Here is a 26111-nt window from a genome sequence, read left to right as displayed (position 1 = left end):
CGGGGTTCGGACGAATTGTATGAATCGTAGCACGCGGCGTGGGTGAAGTGGTTGAGAGTGTGTAATCACACTGGCCCAATTACACTGTACACGCTGTTCCGGCGTCGACTGTAGTTTGTAGTCACACTACTACAGCTAACGGGAGCTAGGTATACCTCGCGGAGAATCGTAACCGGGATGTACGGTGTAGGTGAGGCGAGTATTGGTGTGTAATCACACTGACACGGCCGCACCATACACACTATTACAGTGTCGACTGTACTACTGTTCCCGCAAACGGGCACTTTGTTTTACACAAGCACTACGGGCGAAGACGAGGCACACAGTATGAGTGAGACAAATGCTGGCGTGTGATCACACTGGCACAGTCACACTATACACCCTTTTTCAGCGTCGACTGTAGTAATCTGTAATCACACTACTACGGTGAACGGGGAAAAATGTGTGCGTTGTGTGAAAAGGTAGACAACGACGAGCGAAAGATGCGGCGAAAAGAAAAAAACAATGTATATCGTTAGTGTGGTGGTGTTTGTGCGTTGTCGCACTCGAAGGGGGTTAATACAATGACTATGCTAATGGCTATGCGTAATCGCATGTGTTGAACGGGGAGCAAAGGGAATAATTATAGTGTAAAAGGGTATCAAGCATTTAGCTTGAACGTACCTTTTAAAATCCTCGTGTGTTGCGTGTTTAAACTGTTCGACGTGTACTTGGCACGTGGTTCTTAGACTTTTCTTTATCACTCGCGGGTTTACGTGTAACGCACTGGCAAGTTCTTATCAGAGTGAGAGCCCCGCTCCTCCCCACTCGCCTTTTTATCTAGGTCAAGGTCTTGGCTCTGCCAACTCGCTTTTTACTTTCTTTTCCTAAATTTGTGCATGCGCTGTTAACTCGCTTTGCGTTGCACTTGTGCTGTTAACTCGCTTGCTCATTTTTGCGCTGCGCACGCGCTGTCAACTTTGTAGCTGAAATTGACTAAGCCTAAAAGTATGCAACATTTTTTTTCTTCTTTTTCTGCACACATACGTAATTATACCTATTATTTATTATCTTATTTATTTATATGTTTATTGTCCTAGTTAATTTGTATTAGTTAATTTGTTTAGTTGCATAAAATAATTTGTAGTCTGAGAAAATGGTGCTCAATGTCTTGTCATGTTTTGTTCTGAGAAGCGGAGCTTTATTTACAAATGAAACTGAAAGCTCCAAAAATAGCGCCCTCTATTGGTGGACCACGATACATGCAAGCATGGATTGCTAGATCAGCTGATCGTGTTAAGTCCAGACCAAAATAGACAAGCGATTTCCTTTTTGAGTAGGATTAATTGTCAAATTTCCGAAAAAAAAGGTTTTTGTTGTTGGTTTTGTTGGCAAGAAAATGGTTGGCAGGTTATGTGCCGAACCTGAGGAAAAAATGTGTAAAAGTGCATGTGACTAAAACCAGAAAAAAATAGATCTCAGTGAAGTGGTTGGCGAAGTCCGTTGCATATATCGTATTTGTAAGTATACAATCGTACTGCAATGTATGATTGATATACTAATACGTTAATTGTGTTTTTATTCACAAAAGTGCACCTATGCCGTCCACTTAACCTACGCAATAGATGGTTGTCCACTTCCACGTCCTCCCATACCAAGTGCCGTTTTCCAGATTAGGGTAAATATTTGTTATACGTATGTTTAGTTTTTCGTTGTTCTAAGTTTAGTTTTGTCCATTTATTTTAGATTCGGCACTTAGTCATATTTTATATAAAACCCGGTATTAAACTGAATTTAATACCCCAGCCGTAATTTATATAATAACCCAGTCATAATTTATATAAACCCTATTGTGTAAATTATAAAAATCCAGTGGTAGAATTTTAAATTAATTTAAACTGTAACTTCACCACACATAAATGAGGGATTAACGGCCAACCACCCAAAGCTCCACTTCGCAGCTGTGCTGGTCAGATCAGCTGTCTGGACAACACAAACAGATGAGCTGTTGTTAGCTGCAGACGCTCATTGAGCATCAGGAGAATTGCAGGCTGTGATTCTACTGCCGAAAACACCTGTGTCTGTCAGCCGTGCGTTCGTCATTTACTAGTTGTTCCGCACTGGTGGTGGCATCGAGGCCAAATATATGCGTCACCCAGGAGGAAGGCGAACAGCTGGATAGCAGCTTATGTTTTTTTTTCTGTTTGTTGATTATTGTTAGTTTACGTTGTTCTGTCCCAATATGCATTTATAAGTGAGAGTCAATCATCAGTGTTGTAAGTGTAGTATGATGTGGCGAGAAAGTTGAAACAACAACTTTTCTTGGGCACTCATAATACAAGTACCACGGTATTGTTGTATGAAATAACAACTGCAATCATTTAAGAATGCATATAAGGCACCATATATAGGCAAAATATCTTTGTACAATTGTATTTAATTATTGAATTTAATGTATCTGTATTGCCTGCAAGTAGGTACACTCATACCTACATACATTTGTATGTACATATGTATGTTTGTGTGGAATTGCACTAGCAGATCATAGCAGCCAGCTTTTACGCATGCGCAAAAGCTTTCTTGTTACTATTTATCCACAGCTTCACCACAGACAGTCACTAACACAAGGAAAGATCTTTCTGCGTGGGAGTCGCCGAATGTATGAAAGTCTGTTTCACTCTTACTAAATGATAATATATACTTGAGTTAGAGCTTTTGGGTGCATCTCAGCGCTGCTATAGCTGCTACTGCAGTCCCAGCGGTCAATGACCTTGAAGGGCTGGCCATATACATGCCTGCATTGAGTGACAGCCATCAGCTGATCCTCATCCAATTGCTTGCGCAGAGCTTTTCTGTTTAAAAAGATAGATTATGTTTGCCTATATTCATTGTGCTTTTCATCATTCTCAATGAAGTCATTTTAATTGCAAAATTCTTAAAGTATTAGTAATTTTCAAACCCAAAAATAATTAGTTATATTATATTTATGCTAGATCATATTTTATATTTATAGGTTAATTATTTTTAGTTTTCTTTATTTATTCTTTTTCTTTTTGCCTTATTTAATTAATTTCTGCCTCATACACACTTACTATGTTTGTCCGTTAATTTATTTATTTATTTATTTTTCTTGTCATTTCGTTTGTAATGTTAAAATTCAAATCACTTTTCTTATATGTTAATAAATTAAGGATGTTCGCTTAATTTAATCATTTTTATTTGGAACCATGCATCACCAAGCAGGAGTAGGTTAGCCGAACCACTGTCTTTTAGGGATCCTGCCAACTTTAAGTTTTTGGCATATGAATGCAGGATCATGGTAGGGTGGGCGTCTGCACACAATAACAGCTGTGTTGCATGAGAGAGTGGCTCCGTGTTCTTTGTTAACCTACCTTCCTCTCCTTCCCTTTCTCGTCTCTTTCACTATTGTTTATTGTAACCTTCCCATTACACTCCTTCTTCTCTGACTTCCCTTATGTACGCGAATTTTAAATGTATTATTGTTATAAGTGGTGCGTCCTATTAGTTGGCCTTTTATTTAACCCCATGCTACCTGAGCAAAGCCCGGAGAAGCCGGGGCGTACGCCACGCTACTAAACCCAACACCAGCACCAGACGAATACTACAATAGTGATTCGTTACAGATATAATTATAATTTAATAATATATTTTGGCGCCCAATCGTGTGGCCTGTTTTTGGTAGAATCTAAACATGGCCTATAAAAAAATTATGCTCTAGAATAAATACCAGCTAGTGATTCAAGTCTTTTGTTGTCCTTATACATATTTGTGTACTAGGTTAGTCTCTTTGTGTCTATTTTATTAGCGAGAAAGTAAGACCTCGTAAAATCAGGACAAAAGAACTTAACCAAGACGGTGTTGGTTGACGTTTTAGAAAATAATAGCTTCAAAATGGCTTTATACTCAAACGGTCAAACTGTCTACTGTCATTTATATGCTATCGTATTTCTTTAGGTGTAGAGCTTACATTGAAAAAGTTCGTGGACCAGATCTGCCTCTTGCGGTAAGCAAAACACCTAATGAAAACGATGGAAATAAAGTAGTACTACAAAATTAATTCAGCAATTGACAGTTAAACTCATTGACTGGGGTTGCATAGTCCCGTGGTGGCGCAAGTCAGCTTAGTGTGTTTAGTACTGTTTATTGTCCGTCTTTAGCAATCATAAAAGTTTACAATGTAATATTACTAATTAGGCGATCTATTATCGACTGAGTATGGTTTGCATGCGCTATTATGCTATACTTGGTTTTGAAATAATTGCTCTTAAAGTTGGTATTATTAAAATGAAGGAGCTTTATGAATGCTTATATTTTCCCCAATTTCTTTTCTTTCCCTTTAGTGGCTGTTAAGGCGTTCACATTTCAATTAGTGTTTGAAACGGATCGTGGCTCAGAGCTGCTTTCTCGTCATACTAATTGTAGGTATGCTTATCTAGCAACTAGTCCTATCATTTTCCATTCATTCCTATTCTTTTCTTCTTTTTCGATATCTGCTTTTTGATTCTGTGTTGATCACTACACACGAGCATGGTCGTTATCTTCTGCGTGGATACGAGTGTAAGTGGTAGTGATGCAACCAAAATCTATCTGTAGGGGGACATTGGTTCTAAATATTCGCTTGGAACGAGTAAGTGGTTCGAACTACTTAACTTGCCGCTATATTTGGAACTATGTTTTTTCGAATTCCCTATTTTCATTGGTTTCAATATATTCTTCTTTTTTGTGTTAATCACTATACACGAGCATGGTCGTTATCTTATGCGTGGATACGAGTGTAAGTGGTAGTGATGCAGCCAAAATCGATCTGTATCTGGAACAATGTTTCGAATTTCCTCTTTTCTTTTTCAATATCTATTTTTTTTCTGTGTTAATCACTACACATGAGCATGGTCGTTATCTTCTGCGTGGATACGAGTGTAAGTAGTAGTGATGCAACCAAAACCTATCTATGTTTTCGAATTTCCTATTTTCCTTGTTTCCAATATCTACTTTTTGATTCTGTGTTGATCACTGCACACGAACATGGTCGTTATCTTATGCGTGGATACGAGTGTAAGTGATAGTGATGCAACCAAAATCTATCTGTGTTCTTGAATTTCCTATTTCTTTTTTGTCATCATCTACTTTTTTTTTATTCTGTGTTAATCAATACACACGAACATGGTCGTTGTCTTTTGCGTGGATACGAGTGTAAGTGGTAGCGATTTAACAAAACCTAAATGTATTTGGATATTGTTTCTAGATATTCGCTTGGAACGAGTAAGTGGTTTGGAACTACTTAACTTGCCGCTATATCTGGAGCAACTTTTCAGATTCCCTATTTTCGGTGTTTTCCATATCTGCTTTCGACTATTAGTTAGCAACTCTTCCTTCGATAAGTGTTGCATGGTTCCAAATTTATTCATGGCATATTGGTTTATATTTTTGAGTTTGATTTCGATTATTGTTTGTTTATTTAATATTGTTTTGTGTTTCATACGTTTTTTTTGTTTAGTTAGCAATTTATAAATACTCAATTTGGCCAAGATGTTTGATGCACCCGGCGCAGACTGACAGCGTTGCCTCAATTACCTTTGTCAATTCGTAGCAACTCGAGTTGACATCGGAGCAACAAACAAAACTGGCAAATTTCATGCGAAGGACCTTAAGCAGTAATCGTTTATCTTCGCATCGTTGCAGTTAAGCTACCTCCAAGCGGGTATCCCACTTTGTCGTTACAACGACTAAGTGTGATTTTGCCAGGGGGATGTGTAATGGGCCGCTTGTCGTAGCTGAAATTGACTAAGCCTAAAAGTATGCAACATTTTTTTTCTTCTTTTTCTGCACACATACGTAATTATACCTATTATTTATTATCTTATTTATTTATATGTTTATTGTCCTAGTTAATTTGTATTAGTTAATTTGTTTAGTTGCATAAAATAATTTGTAGTCTGAGAAAATGGTACTCAATATCTTGTCATGTTTTATAAATGAGACTGAAAGCTCCAAAAATAGCGCCCTCTATTGGTGGACCACGATACATGCAAGCATGGATTGCTAGATCAGCTGATCGTGTTAAGTTCAGACCAAAATAGACAAGCGATTACATTTTTGAGTAAGATTAATTGTCAAATTTCCGAAAAAAAAGGTTTTTGTTGTTGGTTTTGTTGGCAAGAAAATGGTTGGCAGGTTATGTGCCGAACCTGAGGAAAAATGTGTAAAAGTGCATGTGACTAAAACCAGAAAAAATAGATCTCAGTGAAGTGGTTGGCGAAGTCCGTTGCATATATCGTATTTGTAAGTATACAATGGTACTGCAATGTATGATTGATATACTAATACGTTAATTGTGTTTTTATTCACAAAAGTGCACCTATGCCGTCCACTTAACCTACGCAATAGATGGTTGTCCACTTCCACGTCCTCCCATACCAAGTGCCGTTTTCCAGATTAGGGTAAATATTTGTTATACGTATGTTTAGTTTTTCGTTGTTCTAAGTTTAGTTTTGTCTATTTATTTTTTAGATTCGGCACTTAGTCATATTTTATATAAAACCCGGTATTAAACTGAATTTAATCCCCCAGCCGTAATTTATATAATAACCCAGTCATAATTTATATAAACCCTAGTGTGTAAATTATAAAAACCCAGTGGTAGAATTTTAAATTAATTTAAACTGTAACTTCACCACACATAAATGAGGGATTAACGGCCAACCACCCAAAGCTCCACTTCGCAGCTGTGCTGGTCAGATCAGCTGTCTGGACAACACAAACAGATGAGCTGTTGTTAGCTGCAGACGCTCATTGAGCATCAGGAGAATTGCAGGCTGTGATTCTACTGCCGAAAACACCTGCGTCTGTCAGCCGTGCGTTCTTCATTTACTAGTTGTTCCGCACTGGTGGTGGCATCGAGGCCAAATATATGCGTCACCCAGGAGGAAGGCGAACAGCTGGATAGCAGCTTATGTTTTTTTTTTCTGTTTGTTGATTATTGTTAGTTTACGTTGTTCTGTCCCAATATGCATTTATAAGTGAGAGTCAATCATCAGTGTTGTAAGTGTAGTATGATGTGGCGAGAAAGTTGAAACAACAACTTTTCTTGGGCACTCATAATACAAGTACCACGGTATTGTTGTATGAAATAACAACTGCAATCATTTAAGAATGCATATAAGGCACCATATATAGGCAAAATATCTTTGTACAATTGTATTTAATTATTGAATTTAATGTATCTGTATTGCCTGCAAGTAGGTACACTCATACCTACATACATTTGTATGTACATATGTATGTTTGTGTCGAATTGCACTAGCAGATCATTGCAGCCAGCTTTTACGCATGCGCAAAAGCTTTCTTATTACTATTTATCCACAGCTTCACCACAGACAGTCACTAACACAAGGAAAGATCTTTCTGCGTGTATGTAAGTCTGTTTCACTCTTACTAAATGATAATATATACTTGAGTTAGAGCTTTTGGGTGCATCTCACCATAGCGCTGCTATAGCTGCTACTGCAGTCCCAGCGGTCAATGACCTTGAAGGGCTGGCCATATACATGCCTGCATTGAGTGACAGCCATCAGCTGATCCTCATCCAATTGCTTGCGCAGAGCTTTTCTGTTTAAAAAGATAGATTATGTTTGCCTATATTCATTGTGCTTTTCATCATTCTCAATGAAGTCATTTTAATTGCAAAATTCTTAAAGTATTAGTAATTTTCAAACCCAAAAATAATTAGTTATATTATATTTATGCTAGATCATATTTTATATTTATAGGTTAATTATTTTTAGTTTTCTTTTATTTATTCTTTTTCTTTTGCCTTATTTAATTAATTTCTGCCTCATACACACTTACTATGTTTGTCCGTTAATTTATTTATTTATTTATTTTTCTTTTCATTTCGTTTGTAATGTTAAAATTCAAATCACTTTTCTTATATGTTAATAAATTAAGGATGTTCGCTTAATTTAATCATTTTTATTTGGAACCATGCATCACCAAGCAGGAGTAGGTTAGCCGAACCACTGTCTTTTAGGGATCCTGCCAACTTTAAGTTTTTGGCATATGAATGCAGGATCATGGTAGGGTGGGCGTCTGCACACAATAACAGCTGTGTTGCATGAGAGAGTGGCTCCGTGTTCTTTGTTAACCTACCTTCCTCTCCTTCCCTTTCTCGTCTCTTTCACTATTGTTTATTGTAACCTTCCCATTACACTCCTTCTTCTCTGTCTTCCCTTATGTACGCGAATTTTAAATGTATTATTGTTATAAGTGGTGCGTCCTATTAGTTGGCCTTTTATTTAACCCCATGCTACCTGAGCAAAGCCCAGAGAAGCCAGCGCGTACGCCACGCTAATAAACCCAACACCAGCACAAGACGAATACTACAATAGTGATTCGTTACAACTTGCTTGGCTCATATTTGCGTTGCGCATGCTCTGTGAACTTGCTTGGCTCATTTTGCGCTGCGCACGCGCTGTCAACTTGCTTGGCTCATATTTGCGTTGCGCATGCTCTGTGAACTCTCTTTGCGTTGCCCTTGCGCTGTTAACTCAGCACAGCTGGGTGAGGGACCATGTATAAGAGAAAACTCTGGTACATATGTTTTCGGACTATTGTTTATTTTGTGGCGCAGTATGGTGCGTTACACTCCCTTTCCCGCCGGGCGAATGAAAATCCGGATACGTCCGAATTTAGTCCGGTTCACCTGGTAGGTGGTGTCAAGGTAAGTATGGGTGAACCTTGTCCTGGTTCCTCGTCCCTCGCTGCAGCGGACCTCCTCGACTAGGCCCCGGGGTAGTTGACGTTGGGGCGTTTCTACCTTCCACTCGGCAGGAGCTTCCACCAGCTCGCTTTCATGGGCTACCTCGGTCATCAGAGGTTTCTCCTCCTCCTCCTGCAACGGCATCAAGTCCTGCCCCAAGACCTCCAGTAGGTCGGCGAGAGGGTCGGACTCCTCGTTGGAGGGGAAGTCCTTGCGTACTGCCGGCGGACCCGAGGCCCGTCCGGCTCGTCGTCCGACGACGCGGACTCCCAGTGTGGACCTTCTTGCGGTGGGGCATAGGAAGACATAGGGAGGGGGAACCCGTCGGGGTCGGACATATCCATTTCCTCCAGTCGGCGTAGAACGGGTGTCATAGGGCGTCGAAAGGCTGGCGGGAAGTAGGGTGGTGGCACCGGGCGGTCAGCGATCGCTGGCCCCCGATAATTCCAGTGCTCTGGCAGCTCAAAATAGGAGGTGGGGGTTTCCCCTGGAGGGAGGATAATATCCACCACCGCCCGGTCAATACGAGTTACCCGCATTCCCCATGGGCGGATGGCCGGCTCGTAGGTTACCGTACGGTCTACTTCCTCGATGAAAAACGGTTCGTCCGCGTCGCTATCCTCAGTGGGAGGAGGCTGGTATTGTTGCACCTCCGTCTCGGTCGGCGACGAGGGTCGAGCATACAGCCCACGCCCTAGTCGCGGGTCGCGGCGTTGCCCGGGCCTGGGTGACCAGGCGCCTGGTGGGAGTCGGAAACAGGGCTCTTCCGCCTCGCTGCTCTCCTCCTGTTTGGAATCATCGTCCTCTTCGTATGGCCTCTCCTCCGATTCCCCCTCGCTGGTGGAGTTGTATCCGGCTGGTAGGCCTGCCAAGTAGAAAGGGTCATCCTTGTCCCACGGGGTGTAGTGTGGCGACATACGGGGTGCATCCTCAGGGCACGGGGAATAGCGCTGTTCCGCACGATCCGGCGTCATAGGGGGTGCATCGCCAGCGTAGTCGCGTGGCGGAGAAGAAAAGGTGAGATCGATAGGTTCCATGTACTGTAATAATTAAGAAAAGTAGTGAGATTATTAGTAGGGCGACTGAGGAAATTGTGGTCGGAGGGATAGGATCAGGGTTTGATCGCGGTTCCCGACGTGTCGCTTTCGTAGTATTCGGCCTCGGAGTCAGGCCTCTGCTCCTGGAACTCCTGGAGATCGGCAATGTTAGCCACTCTTCTTTGGTTGGTCGTAGTGTGTTGTAAGCGGACGATGTTTGCTGCAATGAACTTCTTTACTATGTAAGGGCCATCAAACTTCGGAGCTAGTTTTGCTGCGAAACCGTCGGCAGCGTTGGAAAGATGGTGTTGCCGCAAAAGCACCTTTCCGCCCAAAGTAGGTCGCCATTGCCTCCGGCGTAGGTTGTAATGTTGACTCTGGTCATGGCTCGCTTGATTCAGGTTTCCGCGTACGATTGTAAATATCTCCTGCAGTCTTTTTGCCTTATTGCTGGGGTCTTCTAGTTCGCCGGGGGCCTCTGGTGTCACCTCGTCATATAATCCTCCGGGAAGTCGTGGCTCCTTACCCTGTACTAGGAAAGCTGGACTGTAGCCGGTGGACTCGGAGACGCTGGAATTGATAGCTAGTGTGTTCTCTGGAAGTAACTCATCCCATTGGTTCTGCTGTCCGTCGATTAGTTGCGAGATCATGGTCTTAATCGTCCGGTTGGCTCGTTCCGTTGGATTTTCATGTGGCGAATAGGGAGCAGTGTGTTGTAGGTCGACCCCGGCGATTTTAGAAATGCCTTGAAAGACCGGCTAGTGAATTGCGTCCCATTGTCGCACACGAAACGTCGCGGAACCCCGAAATGAGCGAGGATTCGCTCTCGGAACGCACGCTGAAGGCTCGCAGTAGTGGCACTAGTTCTACCCATTTGGAAAACAAGTCAAAGAAAACGAGGAGCATAGTGTTACCTTGCTTGGAACGAGGAAGTGGGCCGACGAAATCAGCTCCAATGACGGCGAAGGGTTCTTCTGCGGGCCGGGTATGCATGGGTCCGGCAGGCTTCTGCTGTGATGTCTTGAATTTTGACAGCTCAGGCATTGCCGGACGTGCTTCTTGACGTCCCGGTGCATACCTGGCCAGTAGTACCGCTGACTAATTCGAAGAATAGTCTTACGTACTCCTAAGTGGCCGGCAGCTGGTTGGTCATGACACTCGTGAAGAACGCGGGGTCGCATGGCCCGGGGTACGCACAACTTCCACGTCACGTCGTCGAAGTCATCGGATCGATGCACTATGTGCCGGAACAGTTGCCCGTCCCTGATGGTATAATCCGGGTAGCGTTGTGGTTCCTCACTCACCTGTCGTATGCGCCGGGATAACCACGAACAAGGTTGGGCCTCCTCCTTTAACATAGCCAGCCTGGTAAGGGGTTGTCGGGAAAGAGCGTCGGCGACTACGTTCTGCTTTCCGGGTCGATATCGCACGTCGTATTGGTATTGTTGCAGCTCTAAAGCCCAACGTGCCACACGTCCATGTGGTGATTCTAGTGAATTCAACCACTTGAGTGCCAGATGGTCGGTGACGACCTCGAATCGATAACCCTCCAGATAGCAACGAAGTTTCCTGATGGCCCAGATCACTGCGAGACATTCCTTCTCGGTGGCGGAGTAGTTCTCCTCCGCTTTGTTGAGCCGTCGACTAACATAGGATATCACCCGCTCTTGACCGTCGATTTCTTGAGTCAAGACTGCTCCGATTCCTACGTTGCTAGCGTCAGTTTGTAGCACGAACTGCACGTGGAAGTCCGGGCATGCTAGCACAGGGGCGGTGGTCAACAGGGTTTTTAATTCATCGAACGCGACTTGCTGCTCTTCGCCCCATGTCCACTTTCGCCCCTTTTTGAGGAGTTGTGACATGGGTTGCACCACCGTTGCAAAGTTAGGGACAAATCTGCGGTACCACGACGCCATGCCGATGCACTGGGGTAATTCTTTCAGGTTCGACGGGGGAGTTAATTCGCGGACAGCTGCCACCTTGCTGGGATCCGTGTGAATCCCCTCCTCACTGATCACATGTCCTAAGTAGGTTATTTTTCGCTGGAAGAATGCGCATTTTTCGTGGCTTATACGTAAGTTCGCCCGCCGGAGTCTTTTGAACACTTCTCTAAGATGCTTAGTGTGTTCCTCTAGGGAGTTCCCGACCACCACAATATCGTCTAAGTATGCGAAGGCGAAAGGTTCCATGTCGACTCTGATCACGGAGTCCAAAGTACGCTGGAATGTCGCCGGGGCCGAATGTAGTCCAAATGGCATCACTCGCCATTGATACACGCCGCATCCTGGTACGGTGAAAGCGGTGGCCTCTCGACTTCCCGTAGCCATCGGTATCTGCCAGTAGCCGTTCTTAAGGTCCAGCGTGGATATGAATTTCGCGTGTCGTAGGCGTTCCAGGATGTAGGTAATCCTCGGAAGGGGGTATGCATCAGGAACGGATCGCTCGTTGAGTTGTCGGTAGTCCACGCACATCCGCCATTGTTGTTATATCAACGTCACAGTTGGTGGTTGAATCTTTTAGCTTTTGAAGTTCAATTGAATCAACTCGTGCACGTCAGTGCAGTTTTGGTTTGGTTTTCATAATGTTCATTTATTTTGAGTAAAATGTTCTCTTACCCTAAGTACATAAGTTCAGCGCGCAATGCGCTGCCGGTTCAACCGGCAGCGGCGCGGCTGCATATATATTACTTATATGTATATACTTATACTTAGGCGTCAATGGACAAGCATGCTTTGTCTTACATAAATTCTTTAGAGTGAGAGAGTGTATTATGTATTATGCATATTCTATTCTATTCTATTTATAGTACTAAAATCGTTTGGTAAATTATGCAATTTTCCAAAAACTAACTCATATGGACAATAGTTGTGTGCCATAGAGGGGGTCGTGTTGAAACAGTATACGAAATATTGAATCCATACGTCCCAATCAGTTTTATCAGCTGATATATAAGATCGTATATATTCATTGAAAGTTCTGTGACTTCTTTCGACTGTTCCAACGGTCTGGTGGTGGTGTGCAGTAGATGTTATATTATTAATCTTTAAATATTTGCACAAGTCATTTATAATTGAATTCTTATATTCCGTTCCCATGTCCGAAATGAACGTCTTCATTGGACCGTACTTGAGAATAAAAGATTCAAATATTGCTTTTGCTATTGTTGTTGCACTTTTGTTTGCAACTGGTATAGCTACTAAATATTTAGTCAAGTCACATATAAGCGTGACTGCATATTCATTTCCATGCTCTGACTTTGGTAATGGACCAATTGTATCCACTATAACTCTGTCAAAAGCTTGTACTGGTGTTTCAGTAATGGTTAGCGGGGTCTTATTATGTTTAACTGTTTTTGATTTTCGGCATTTTTGACATTTCTGGATGTGCTGTGTTATATCACGAGTCATACCTTTCCAGTAATAATGTCTTTTGACCTTGGCCAAGGTTTTTGTAATGCCTGTGTGACCTTGTATTGGATCGTCATGTAGTGTAGACAGTATAGCTTCTTTCTCTTTATTTGTATTTATTGTAGTCACCGGGATGAGTAGCGCTACTCTTAATGTATTCAATTTTTCATTGCCCATTATTTTGAAATTATCTATTGAAATTTTCTCAAAGATATTTTCCCACGGTGCTATTTTTAATTGGCTTATTTGTAATATACCGGCTTCTTTCTCGAGCCTTGGAAATAGTTGACCTAAATCAATATTTCCATTTGTATATATGTCACCAATATCTACTCTTGCAATAATTTTCTTACCATGTTTAAAGAAACATAGCGAATATTTTATATGCAAGGTCACTACTTTTCGTATTTCGTCATTGTTTATGACGTTGTATACGTTGGGCTGAGAAGCTTTTTCTGTAGATTGCCTTGGCAATTCTACTTTTTCATTTTCTGCGCAGAAATTCTGTCTACTTTGGTACCTGGTAGTGACTTTCAGGATTTTATTTTGTATGTCTTTAAAGTCTTGGATGGTTATTCTTGATAACGCATCCGCTACATGATTGTCTTTGCCCTTCAGATATTCTACAGTGAAATTATACTCCTCCAGCTCAAGTCGCATGCGCGTTAACTTGGAGCTTGGATTAGTCATTGAAAACAGGTAGGTTAGAGGTCTATGATCAGTCTTGACAGTGAAGTGTCTACCATAAACGTATGGTCTGAAATAAGTTATTGCCCAATGAATTGCTGTCAATTCTTGTTCTGTTGTACTTTTATTACTTTCACCCTTAGTAAACGATCTTGATACATAAGCTACTGGAAGTTGGAGGCCATTTTGGTTTTGAGTTAAAACTGCTCCACACGCTTGCATCAGTTGACCATTCGAATTTAACATCTTTTTTACATAATCTTGTTATGTGACGAGCATAGTCGGCAAAATTTTAATAAAACGTCTATAGTAATTGCAAAATGCAACAAATTGTATTCCCTGCATTTCTCAAAAACATCAGTTAAGTTTTTAAGCATATGGTTTTCGGAACAACCTATAACTATTAAGTCATCCATATAAAGGAATGCTTGTGAAGGTTCTAATCCAGAGAATGCAATAGTCATCATTCTCTGAAATGAATTAGGCGCTATTTTTAAACCGAAAGGTAATCGTGTGAAACGATACGAGCCATTGCTCGTTGAAAATGACGTTATATCTCTTGAACCTTTTCAAGTTCAATTTGATGAAAGCCAGACATTAAGTCCAGACATGAGAAATATTTCGCTCTTCCTAGTTGATCCAAAATATCATCAATTCTAGGTAGCGGGAATTTATCCGACAACAGTTTTTTATTAATTTGACGATAGTCAATTACTAATCGCCATTTTTCGTATCAGATCCGGGAAGTGATTTCTTCGGAACTAATAAAAGTGGGCTGTTATATGCTGATACAGACGGTTCTACTATTTTATTATTTATTAATTTTGTACCTGTATATTGATTTCGTCTTTCTGACTATGTGGACTTCTATAATTCTTTATGTATACTGGTTCATCATCTTTCAATCTTAACTTTTGCTTGTAGAAATTGTTGGTAGTGATTGATTCGGTTTCGAGTCCGAATACGTCACTAAACTGGGTGCATAAATTAGTCAATTCCTTTTTGAATTGTGGTGGGAAATTTTAGATAATTGAGATAAGACAGTTTTTCTCTATTTTCTTGATTTTCGTGAACTATGTCATAGTTCGAAAGTGGTTCATATTTTAGGCTATGAATATTTACTATTTGATCATTACTGGTTGTATTCAGTAATCGGACAAATGCATTTTTGGTTGTTGCGACCGTGTTCGCAACATAAATGCCATGTTGAATTTCCTGATTGGGTATTAATATAGTTTCTTCATCTGATGACAGATGAATCTTTCGGACAACTTGGGATCTTGCTTCTGGTACCAGAACTGTATGTTATTGGAACATAAATTGGGAAATTCAAATTATTTGGTCTAACTGGCAATTGAATTTTTGATAAAGTCAATGCCTATTATTCCATCACAAGGTATTGCGAAGTGCAAATTTACTAAGTGAAAATCGTGTATTTACCTGTCTGTATCTCTATTGAAATCAGTCCGTTTGACTGTATTATATCTTGGCCTATGCCTTGGATATTGATTTTTTTGTTGATTTGGATGTCATGAAAGACATCAGTATTTTCTTTTAACAGTGATATGTCTGCACCAGTATCTATTAAAAACACAAGTTTTTTATTAGTTTTTACATTGTAGAAATCTACAAATATATGTCGGCGGCAAGGGTATGTTTTCCATCTTGATGCTTTTATTGATTTTCGCAGCTGCACAGCGAGTTCCGTTTGGTTCGAATACCCAAGCTCAACTGACTCTTGCATACGCGCTCACGTCATAAACTCACTCAAGTCGAGCGTATACAGCCATCTCTGTCTTACTCAAGACTCTTAGTATCTTACCATCGAACCTCACTCAGCAGCAGAGCGTCTCTGGCTCTGCTGCCGTGCATTCGCTCAATATCAACGAGTAAAGCAGAAGCAGGGAATTCCCCGAATTCCCAAATTACCAGAATGCTACATTTATTGGGAATCACACTACGACACGGCCTTCCTGACCTATCACACGTCCTCGTGTGTTTAGCTTTCAATACCACGAGACTCAATTTCACTTTAAAGTTTTCTTTATTTTTAAACAGATATTTTTATTTCATGTATTGGACAAAAGCTTTCAAAATAAAAATCACTTATATAAATATCAAATATTCTGTATTCATTACATTTCTTCAATTAAACATAATCTTATTAATTCATTTAGTTATTCTTTAATAACATTATTCTCTTTTGTAAAATAAAACATTTGTGCATTTCCTTTGACACATTTTAACAATTGTGTAATTCCTGTAACACATCTTACAATATAACATTAGTGTAGTTCCTTTAACACTTTTTAAAATTTGTGTAGTTCCTTTAACACATTACAATAACTTTAGTGTAGTTCCTTTAACACTTTCTTTTTTTTTTAAGATTCTCTTTCTTGATTGTCTGACGCATCTTCCATCGTGCCGTCTCTATCTTCGCGTATTAGCTCATTATTCGGCAATGCTCTTAAGAATTCATGAGAATATTTGTAAGTTCGCTTACTTGTTAAGGACTTTAACAGATATCTATCTCCATCTAGTATTTTGACAATCTCAAACGGCCCTTTAAATTTAGGGTCAAGCTTAGTTTGATGACGCTCCTCATTCTTAATCAATACGTGATCGCCTAAACTATGTTTAATAATTTTCGCCTTATTACTATCAAACCTGCGCTTATCATATCGTGCGCCGTCTTCCATATTTTGTTTGGCTTGTTTTCTTAGATTTTCTCTGTCTATTTTGTCATCAACTTTTTCATCTATTGGTAGTAAGCCAAAAGGTCTAGCTTCCTTACCAATTAACAATTCTAGTGGGCTAAACTTAGTTACTCTATTCGCCGTACAATTCATTGCCAATTGCACCTGGGCCATCGCATCCTGCCACGACTTTTGAGTGTACTCATTACTCGCTCGACCTGTCCATTGGCGCTACTCGCACCGGTGGCAATTAAATGCAAATTAATTTTTTTGAGAGGAACAAAACTCACGAAAATCGGAATTTGCAAAACAACGATCTTGATCCGCTATAATTCGGGTAGGCAAGCCAAATAAGGAAACAACTGATCTTACGGACTTAACACAACTTTCCGTATCTATTTTCAAAGTGTGGTAAAAATAAACAAATTTTGTAAATGCGTCTATTAAGACAATAACGTATTCTTTTAAGTCATTTTTACCACTCAATTTTCCTGTTATGTCAATATGTACCGTGTGCCAAAATAGATATTTTGGGAATAGAATGTAACTCTGCCTGCACTTTACCTACGGGTGGCTTCGATAGTTTACAAGTGATACAGTTTTCTACGAACCGACGCGCATATTTTGACATGTTTTCAAACCAATAATAGCTATAAACCTTATCTAATGTCTTTTCCCATCCCAAATGCATTATTTATTCGTGGACATGATTGATAATTGCCCATCTAAATGACCTTGGAATTAGCGGTAGACATTTAGTTTTACCATTTCGCTGTATTTTCCTATGCAAAATACATTTTCGTAATTCATAGGTTTTATCTAAATTATCTGGTAATTCATTATTTCTTAATTTAGTTGATATATCTAAAATCTCACTATCACGCTGTTGCTCCGAAATTAACCAGTTGTCGGTTACCTCAGTCAAATTTATTCCTTTCTCAGGTATTTTATTCTGAACACTATTTTCCTCAGGTATTTTATTTTGATCATTATTTTTCTCAGGCACTGGATTCCGAGATAGACAATCTACGTGCGCCATTCGTTCACCCTTTCTGTACTCTAAGTCAAGGTCAAACGATTGCAAAAATGCCCACCACCTATGTACCCTCGGCGTTAAGTCGAGTTTTGTGCGACTAGCCTTCAAAGAATTGCAGTCTGTATATACGACAAATTTACGTCCCTGCAAGTAATGGCGGAAATGTCGGATACCGTTAACTACCGCTAGCGTCTCTAATTCATAAGAATGATATTTTGACTCGCCAGGAGACGTGCATTTACTAAAATACTCAACGACATGGGGTTTGTTATCAATTTTGTGCAATAGTATAGCTCCATAGCCAATTGAACTGGCGTCAGTGTGCAACTCAATTGCGTATTGCGGGTCGAATATGATCAAAACGGGTGACTGTGTCAACACAGATATGATTTTAGCTCGTATTTGCTCATGGTCTTGTTGCCAAGTGAAAGTTGCAATTTTCTTTGACGTTAGGTGATACAAGGGCTTAAGCGTCTCCGAAAATTTTGGAACGAACTGTCTTAAATATGAAGCCAATCCAATAAATTGTCGTAACTGCGACACAGATTGTGGAGGCAGTAAATCAATCAATGCTTTTATCTTACGTGCGTTTGGCCTAATTTCCCCGTTGCTTATTTCGAACCCCACATACTCTATACGAGTTTTAAGGAAGGAACACTTAGTTACATTAAACGAAAATCCGGCATTACTTAATATTTCGAGTACAGTATGCAACCGTTCCAACGTCTCTTTTTGGTTTCGGCTATAACCAACACATCATCCAGATAAACGATAGCATATGTGTGTGCTAGAGTTCCTAACGCTCTTATTATGGCCCTCTGGAACACAGAAGGTGCATTTTTCAAGCCAAAGGCATGGTCAAAACTCGCACTGCCCTTCTGGCGTTACAAACGCGGTTCGCTCTATTGAATTTTAATGTACTGGAATTTGATAGAAACCACTGGCCATATCTAAGCAGGAGAAATATTTGGCACCGCGAAGCCTGGCAATCTGGTCTGCGATAAGAGGCAACGGATACCTATCAGCAACGGTATTCTCATTTAATATCCTATAGTCCACACAAAGACGATCAGTGCCGTTTTTCTTCTTTACCAACATCATAGGGCTGGCGAAAGGTGAGCAACTTGGACGAATAATATTTGCTTTCAATAATTCATCAATTTTACAGCGCACATGGTTTTCTTCCTCGGTTAGCCTGTAAGGACGTCGTTGCACTGTCTTTAGTGGATCTATTAAATTAATTTCTAACTGCCCTGTCGAGACTCGAGTTTTGGAATACCGCTGATAAACCAATCAGAGTAACACTTTAGGATATTTGTTAAGGCCATTTTATCGGATTCGACTAAATCAATATCAGCATTTATAATATCTCTGTAATCAGTTACAGTCAAAACATCTACCTTTTTGTTTTATAAATTTGGAATTTGTCGGCGTCTATTGTTACTCCAAAGCCCTGGCTAAGGATTTCACGACCAACCAACACATCGTATTTCAGATACTTATCCATAATTACGTGTAACAAAATTTCAATGCAGTATTGTTCAATATTTATATTACATAATACTTGCTGAGTACTACAAATGGCATCATTACTTATACCGTTAAGATTTACAATGTTGTTTATTCTTTTTCCCTTAAATTTATCCACGGCGCTTTCCTTCACGGATGCCCTTATTATTCCAGATGGTGGAGCTACTGTGCAGATATCTACCCGCTTCTCATACATTCGGCCTTTTGGACAAGCAGATGCAAAATGTCCTATTTCGTCACACTTGAAGCACTTAACACTTGAGCGATCCTTCGGTCCAGTCATGTTGCTGCCGCTGTGGATTTTGCCTTTGCTCTGGCCCTTCTCCAAGCGAGCACGACATTCGGCGTATTTATGGCCAGCCTTGAACTTCTTGCGCTCCGAGCCTGTTGAATCGTCGTCCATACTGCGCTTTTTGAAAGAGTGTGCGTGTAACTGTTGTTGTAGCTCATTGCGAGTTTTCACGTTTTTGTAAAAACCCAGCGCGTCAACTTGTTGTCTATTTGCGCCATGTGAGCCAGAGTCACGGATACCGCTATTTCTTCCAAATCCTTGGTTTTCCATTTTGACATAAGTAGCGTCACAATACGGCTGCCGTATTCGGCGAAGCCCTCCTCCGGCTTTGGTCGACCATTCAGAACATTTAATAGCATGGCGGCAGAAGTCTCAATTCCAACAAAGCGTTGTATAAACAGCTCCTTGAACTGCGCCCAAGTGATGCCGGCAAAGCAAATTTGGGAAAGCCACTGTGATGCGCAGCCTTCTAGTGCCTTGCTTAGGGCGATCACCAGGTTGCTACCCTCGAGCACGTTATCCGCAAAAATTAAATCAACTGTTGAACACCAAGAGGAAGCATCCGCTCCAGCGATGTCAGGATTGAATTTTGGAAGAGTCACATATGACGCTTTTCCATCGGCTGGCGGTGCCCTTGGTGTCTGCATGTTTTTGATGATCTCCATTAGGTTGCGGTTTTGTAGCTCCAACGCTGACAAATACGGATCGGTGGCATGAGCAGTAGGCAAAGCAGATCCCACTTCTGATGTCGGCGGCAAGGGTATGTTTTCCATCTTGATGCTTTTATTGATTTTCGCAGCTGCACAGCGAGTTCCGTTTGGTTCGAATACCCAAGCTCAACTGACTCTTGCATACGCGCTCACGTCATAAACTCACTCAAGTCGAGCGTATACAGCCATCTCTGTCTTACTCAAGACTCTTAGTATCTTACCATCGAACCTCACTCAGCAGCAGAGCGTCTCTGCCTCTGCTGCCGTGCATTCGCTCAATATCAACGAGTAAAGCAGAAGCAGGGAATTCCCCGAATTCCCAAATTACCAGAATGCTACATTTATTGGGAATCACACTACGACATATATTTAAATTAAGATTGATGGTATGAACCGTATGTCCTATTGCTGAACATCTGAAGGTTGAGAGTTTCCCGAATTATTCTGGGCAACTCTAACATTGTTTGTATTGTTATTGTGGCCTCTATTCGAGTTGCCACGGCCTCTAGAGTTTCCTCTATTTTGGCCTCGTCCATTATTGTTATTATTGGAACCGTTGTAGTTGTTGTAATTGTAATTACGACTACGAGAGTTTCCTCTGAAACCTCCACGTCCGCGGTTTCCACCACGCTGTGAAGAATTTCTAAAATAAAGGACTGTATTTTTGCTGTCCAGTTGCTTCTGTGCAACTGTTTACAAATTTCGATACAGCTTCATTCATGGTGTTGAAGGTGCCAGCCTGCATGATAAGTTTTACCTTATCAATTGCGCAATTCTTTGTCATTGGCTTAACTGCAGACTGTGTAAGTGGTAGGCCGTCCGTTATGTACGCACTTTCTAAAGCTTTTGTCATCTGCTCAACCTCTGCTGTGTATTGGTTAGCAGTTTTGTTGCGTTGCTGTAGATTCATCAGTTTAGCTGATAATACTTCTACAGTTTCGCCTTTGACATTGCTCTGTAGTCCGGAAATGATTTCTGATATAGTTGTTTCATTTCCGACTAAATTTCTGGCAACACCTTTTAGCTTGGTCTTTATCATTGACACAGCTAATTGTTCGTGTTCGCCTTTTATTGCATCGACAATGTTTAACGCATCAAGAAAACTTGTTAAGTTTTCCGCTTTACCATCGAAAACTCGTTCGATATTGGATTGTGCCATTGTGACTGTTTTGATTTCTATTACACTTGAATGTGTATCAGAATCAGAATCTACAGTTGACATTAGAATGGCTGGGATGGTAAGATTTGCCAAGTCTTGTTCTTGGACTTGTATATCCTCCTCTGTACTAGCCTCAAATTTTACTGGGGTATTCAGAATAGATGGCACAGTTAGATTAAGATTATGTTTCTCCTTTATACTTTGGAGATTATTTCTTAATCTTGTCAATAACCTTGACGTTTCTGACCAATGTTGATCGGTTAATACGTCTTTATGATTATAGATTAATATTCGTGCTTCATTGAAGCAGTCGATTAGGGTTATTGCGTGTCTATCTACTGTGTCTCTGTGAGTTGGTCTATTCTGAGTTAAGCATTTCTATGCTTTTTCAAATCTGATTTTTATATTATGGATTCGTTCAGAAAGTTCTGACCATTCCATAATATGGGCTAGCAAATTGTTTCTATACGAGGTTTAGTACTTAAATACCTCGTAGTTAATTTCCTCAGATTTCTCGTTAAATACCGTCATAATTTCTATGCCAGGTATTAACTTTAATAATTGAGCCTTTTCTTTATTAGATAGGCCAATAAATGGGGAGAAATCTAGGTCATATGTCCTCATATATATACTTTCGAAATTACATATATACGTGGGACTATATGACACGATGAAATTAACTCTTTTGGCTAGGTCTGGGTCTCTTAACAAGACTTTCTTTAAACTCCTCTTTGCTAATTTACTCATAGCTTTTTTTCTTGGAGTATTTTTATTTTACTTCATTAAGTGACACGAGTGTGTACATATGGCCGAGAGTCTCTAAAAACTCCGGCTCATATTTCAAAATACTACCTATTAAGATTGTGTGTTTTACTCTAGTGGGGAGATTATTTTTCTTGATCATATATATATATATAATTAAATTTTTCAATTCATTTTTCTTTATTAATAATCATTAATCATTCTACGATTTTCTTCATTTTTGTTCGTTCGCTTAATTATATTTTATTATGTTTAACTTCATTTATAGTTATAATATGTGCCTTGCTTTTTTTTTTTAAATTCTGTCCAAGTCGTTTGCTTGGCTCGCGTATCTTTTCTTTAAGCATTTATTATGAAGTTTATACAGTTTGTAAAAGCAATTGGCACACATTATTATGACAATTATTAATAACATTATATTGACGAATTCCAAATCTATGTTATTTGGTTCGACTTTATTTATTACGTTAGCAGTGGAATCCAATGTCTTAACGTCTACTAACCCCATACTAGTTGGATTATTAATTTCTTTTAATTAAACTATGTTTTTATATGGGTCTTCTTCTGAATATTTACTTATTCTATTTGTCTCTATAGACATTAATTTTTCTTAAGAATTTTGTCTTTAATAAGAATTCTGTTTCTTCATGTTATTGTTATTCCTACATTTTAATTGAAAATTCTCATTTAGTTATGTTTTGTTTAACAGTTTCCTGCCTAATTTTTCGTACAGCTATACGGGCTGCACTACTATCGAGCAAAAAGTGTTTCGCAAGATTATACAATTGTTTTATATTAATTAATTATATTATATTATATTCTATATTCAGCATTCGTTGATTCCTGCACTCTTTGTAGTGCTGCCAGCTTCTGTGCCCTCTGTGGCACTGTCGGTTCCTTGGCCAGCTTGACGTGCGTGGCGTTGCCGGTGCTGGGTTGGCACAGGCTTTTTGCTTCTTCTATTTGCTTGTTGATTCCTTCATTTGCTTTTTGCTTCTATTATTTGATTGTTGTTGGCCAGCGTGATGCGCGTGGCGTTGCCGGTGCTGGGCTGGCACAGGCTATTGTTGTTGTTGTTGTTGGTTGCACGTCGCAACGCAATGTGGGGAGTAGAGCGGTCCCTCGCAGTCAACAGGACATCTTTTTTGTACTTTTGGCACAACTGCTGGTATGTGGGCGGGAATGGTTTTTAGTAAATTCCTTATTTGATTGTTATTGTCAGAGTGAGAGTTAGAGTGAGAGGCTTTTTTAACCCTTAGGGTCTCTATGAGGTGGTCCAGCTCAGTTTGTAATTTCTGTGCTGTAGACCATGCAGGCGGTGGCGATTGTTTATAGATTAGTCACTTTAGCTTGGCTATTCTTTTATTAATCTTGTGGTTTAAACCACCGCGCTGCTTGCCCATTACTCAACTCTTACTCACTCAGATTTTATTTCCTTTGTTGTCCATCAGTTCTTTTAATTTTCTTTGCCAATGTTGCCTTTGTTGTTGCCGAATTGCTGTTGCAGATGTCTCCGTTGTTGTTGCAGATGTCGCTGTTGTGTCTTATTCTAAGACCGCTGTCACGGTCGCCATGTTATATCAACGTCACAGTTGGTGGTTGAATCTTTTAGCTTTTGAAGTTCAATTGAATCAACTCGTGCACGTCAGTGCAGTTTTGGTTTGGTTTTCATAATGTTCATTTATTTTGAGTAAAATGTTCTCTTACCCTAAGTACATAAGTTCAGCGCGCACTGCGCTGCCGGTTCAGCCGTATATGTATATACTTATACTTATTCGTCAATGGACAAGCATGCTTTGTCTTACATAAATTCTTTAGAGTGAGAGAGTGTATTATGCACTTATGCATAGGGCACCGCAGCAAATCGTTGTCTCTATGGAACAGAGGAAATCCAGGCCCAGTATCACGGGCTCAAGGATATGTGGCAGGACTAGGAAGGCTACGCGAACTTCTCGATTCTCCAGGCGGACACGCGCTGTGAGCGTCTTCGTGACCTCCCGAACGGAGCCGTCAGCGAGACGAAATCGCGAATCCCTAGCCAATGTGTTCTCGGAGGTGCTAAGTCGTGCGGCCAATTCTTCGTTGATGAAACTCGTGGTGGCACCGGTATCCACAGTTCCCTCGATGGGCATGCCTTCGATCTGGATCTTGGCCACGTTTCTCCCACCGGTTAGATGCATCGTGGGGATTACTGGCGGGTCGTGGTGTCTATCGTCCTCTGCTCCTCCCGCCGGGGTAGAGGACGATGACCGTTTCCCGTCCCGTTGTTCCGACAGCAATGGATCGTGCGTATGTCTCGTTTGCCGCAGTCCCAGCAGAATATCACGGCAGGATTCTGACATGCTGCCTGTAAATGTCCTGGTTCTGCGCATCGTCGGCCAACCCGGGCTACATCCGGCACTGAAGGTTGTCCTGTGGGAGTGTTCCGAACTGGTGGTTAGCGGGGCCTGTCCTCGGGTGGTCCTCGGAAAGGGTTATGCCACGTCGGTGGAGTCTGTGTTGGCGGGTATGCCTCGCGGCGGGCCGGTGCCGGGGGTGAAATGGCAGTCGCCGTCGCCAGTGAGGTCCGTGGCTGGATTCGATCCTGTATGTATTCGAACTCCGTGGCCAACTGGATCAGTTGGGGAAGACTTGTGATCTCGTGTCGACGGGCGTAGTACTGGTATTCGGGGCGGGCGTTGTCGTAGGTTCGGTCCAACTCTTGCGTCGTGCTGTAATCAGCATGGTGCATGAGGAACGGAATTTCCGTTACGAAATCCTTGAAGGATTCGTTTTCTCGCTGTTTACGCTCACGGATGTTATCTTCTAGCCGTTCAAAATACCGCGTGGGCAAGAAAAACGCGAGAAATTCCTTACGGAACTCCGACCAAGGGACTGCGCTCAGCCCACTGGTTCGGAACCAACGCGCGGCACGATCCACCAAGCCTTCGGCCATACTCCTTGGCAATGCATCGACCGAGATCCCGTATGCCTGAGCCCGTTCCTCCAATGCCTCGACGAAAGCCAACGGATCACCCTGACCGTCGAATTGGATTCCCCATTTCCGAATTCGATCCAGGTGAGTACCGTATGGTCCATGGCTTGGGTTGGCGATGCACAGTGGGCGATTTGGTCCCGCTAGCGGCATTTAATTAAAATTTTCAAATCTAAAAATCCGTTAATATTTTTTCACATATCGATAGCAGATGCTTTGATTAGATTTTTAAAAGCTTTTTGAAAGCTCTACGATCAGCTGATCATCAGCTGTGATCGGTCAAACACACCATATGATTTCGCAAAGAGCTTTACACAATTTTTTCTCTTTGCGCGCATGGAACTTGAGTTCCTCGGAAATTTAACATTTTTGGTGAATTTGTTAGAAGTTTGGTTTTTTATTATATTCAAGGTATGTATTTTCAAAAAAATCAATGTTTGTGACCGGTCTATAAATGTGTAGCTAATAAAACGTAGTGGTAATTCAGTGTATTAACAACTAGCCCGGATTAGCATACACCTGTCTTTCGTGGAGTAGAACTTAATTTGTTCAACTAAGTCCAGTCTAACTCCTTTATTAGCCGAAAGTGTGAATCAGTGGCGTCCAAAATGTGTAATATCAACTGCTATTATCTGCTAGCCTTGAAACTATGGTACTTTTTAGAAACAGTGTTAGTACCAAAAAGGGATGTTTTTTTAGTATTGCACTCAGAAGTCATCCCATTTTTTTCCATCATCCCATCATTTTTTAGATAAAGTTTATATATGAAATATGTTAATTGAAGTTCAAATAAAATAAAAGTACAACAAAATTTTAAATTTAAAAAAAAAATTTTTTTAAATTAAAAAAAAAAATTTAAAAAAAATTAAAAAAAAATTTTTTTAACTTAAAAAATTTTATGATTTTTTTCTGATCAGTGAAAAAAAACCGACTGAGAATATCTATTTTAGTTTAGAAGTTATTAATTAAATGCCGCTAGCGGGACCAAATCGCCCACTGTGCGATGATCGGGTTCGGCTGGGATTCGCTGACGAGTGCCGGGGGAATTGGCCTGTGTAGACTTGAC

General features: G+C 40.7%; 2 long non-coding RNA genes across 2 annotated transcripts; both read left to right on the top strand.

Annotated features, from left to right (window-relative positions):
• The first annotated feature begins 1265 nt into the window (after positions 1–1265).
• Positions 1266–1800, top strand: LOC133849986 (uncharacterized). Its single transcript, XR_009895550.1, has 3 exons — positions 1266–1499; positions 1571–1657; positions 1726–1800. It is a non-coding gene; the product is annotated as an uncharacterized LOC133849986 (long non-coding RNA).
• Positions 1801–6126: 4326 nt separating this feature from the next.
• LOC133849988 (uncharacterized) lies at positions 6127–6582 on the top strand. Its single transcript, XR_009895551.1, has 3 exons — positions 6127–6279; positions 6351–6437; positions 6508–6582. It is a non-coding gene; the product is annotated as an uncharacterized LOC133849988 (long non-coding RNA).
• The last annotated feature ends 19529 nt before the right edge of the window (positions 6583–26111 follow it).

This window comes from Drosophila sulfurigaster, unplaced genomic scaffold (assembly GCF_023558435.1).
Source record: "Drosophila sulfurigaster albostrigata strain 15112-1811.04 unplaced genomic scaffold, ASM2355843v2 ctg63_pilon, whole genome shotgun sequence".
Lineage (NCBI taxonomy): Eukaryota > Metazoa > Arthropoda > Insecta > Diptera > Drosophilidae > Drosophila > Drosophila sulfurigaster.
The sequence above is the reverse complement of the archived record's forward strand: the minus strand, read 5'-3'. Positions and strand labels throughout refer to the sequence as shown.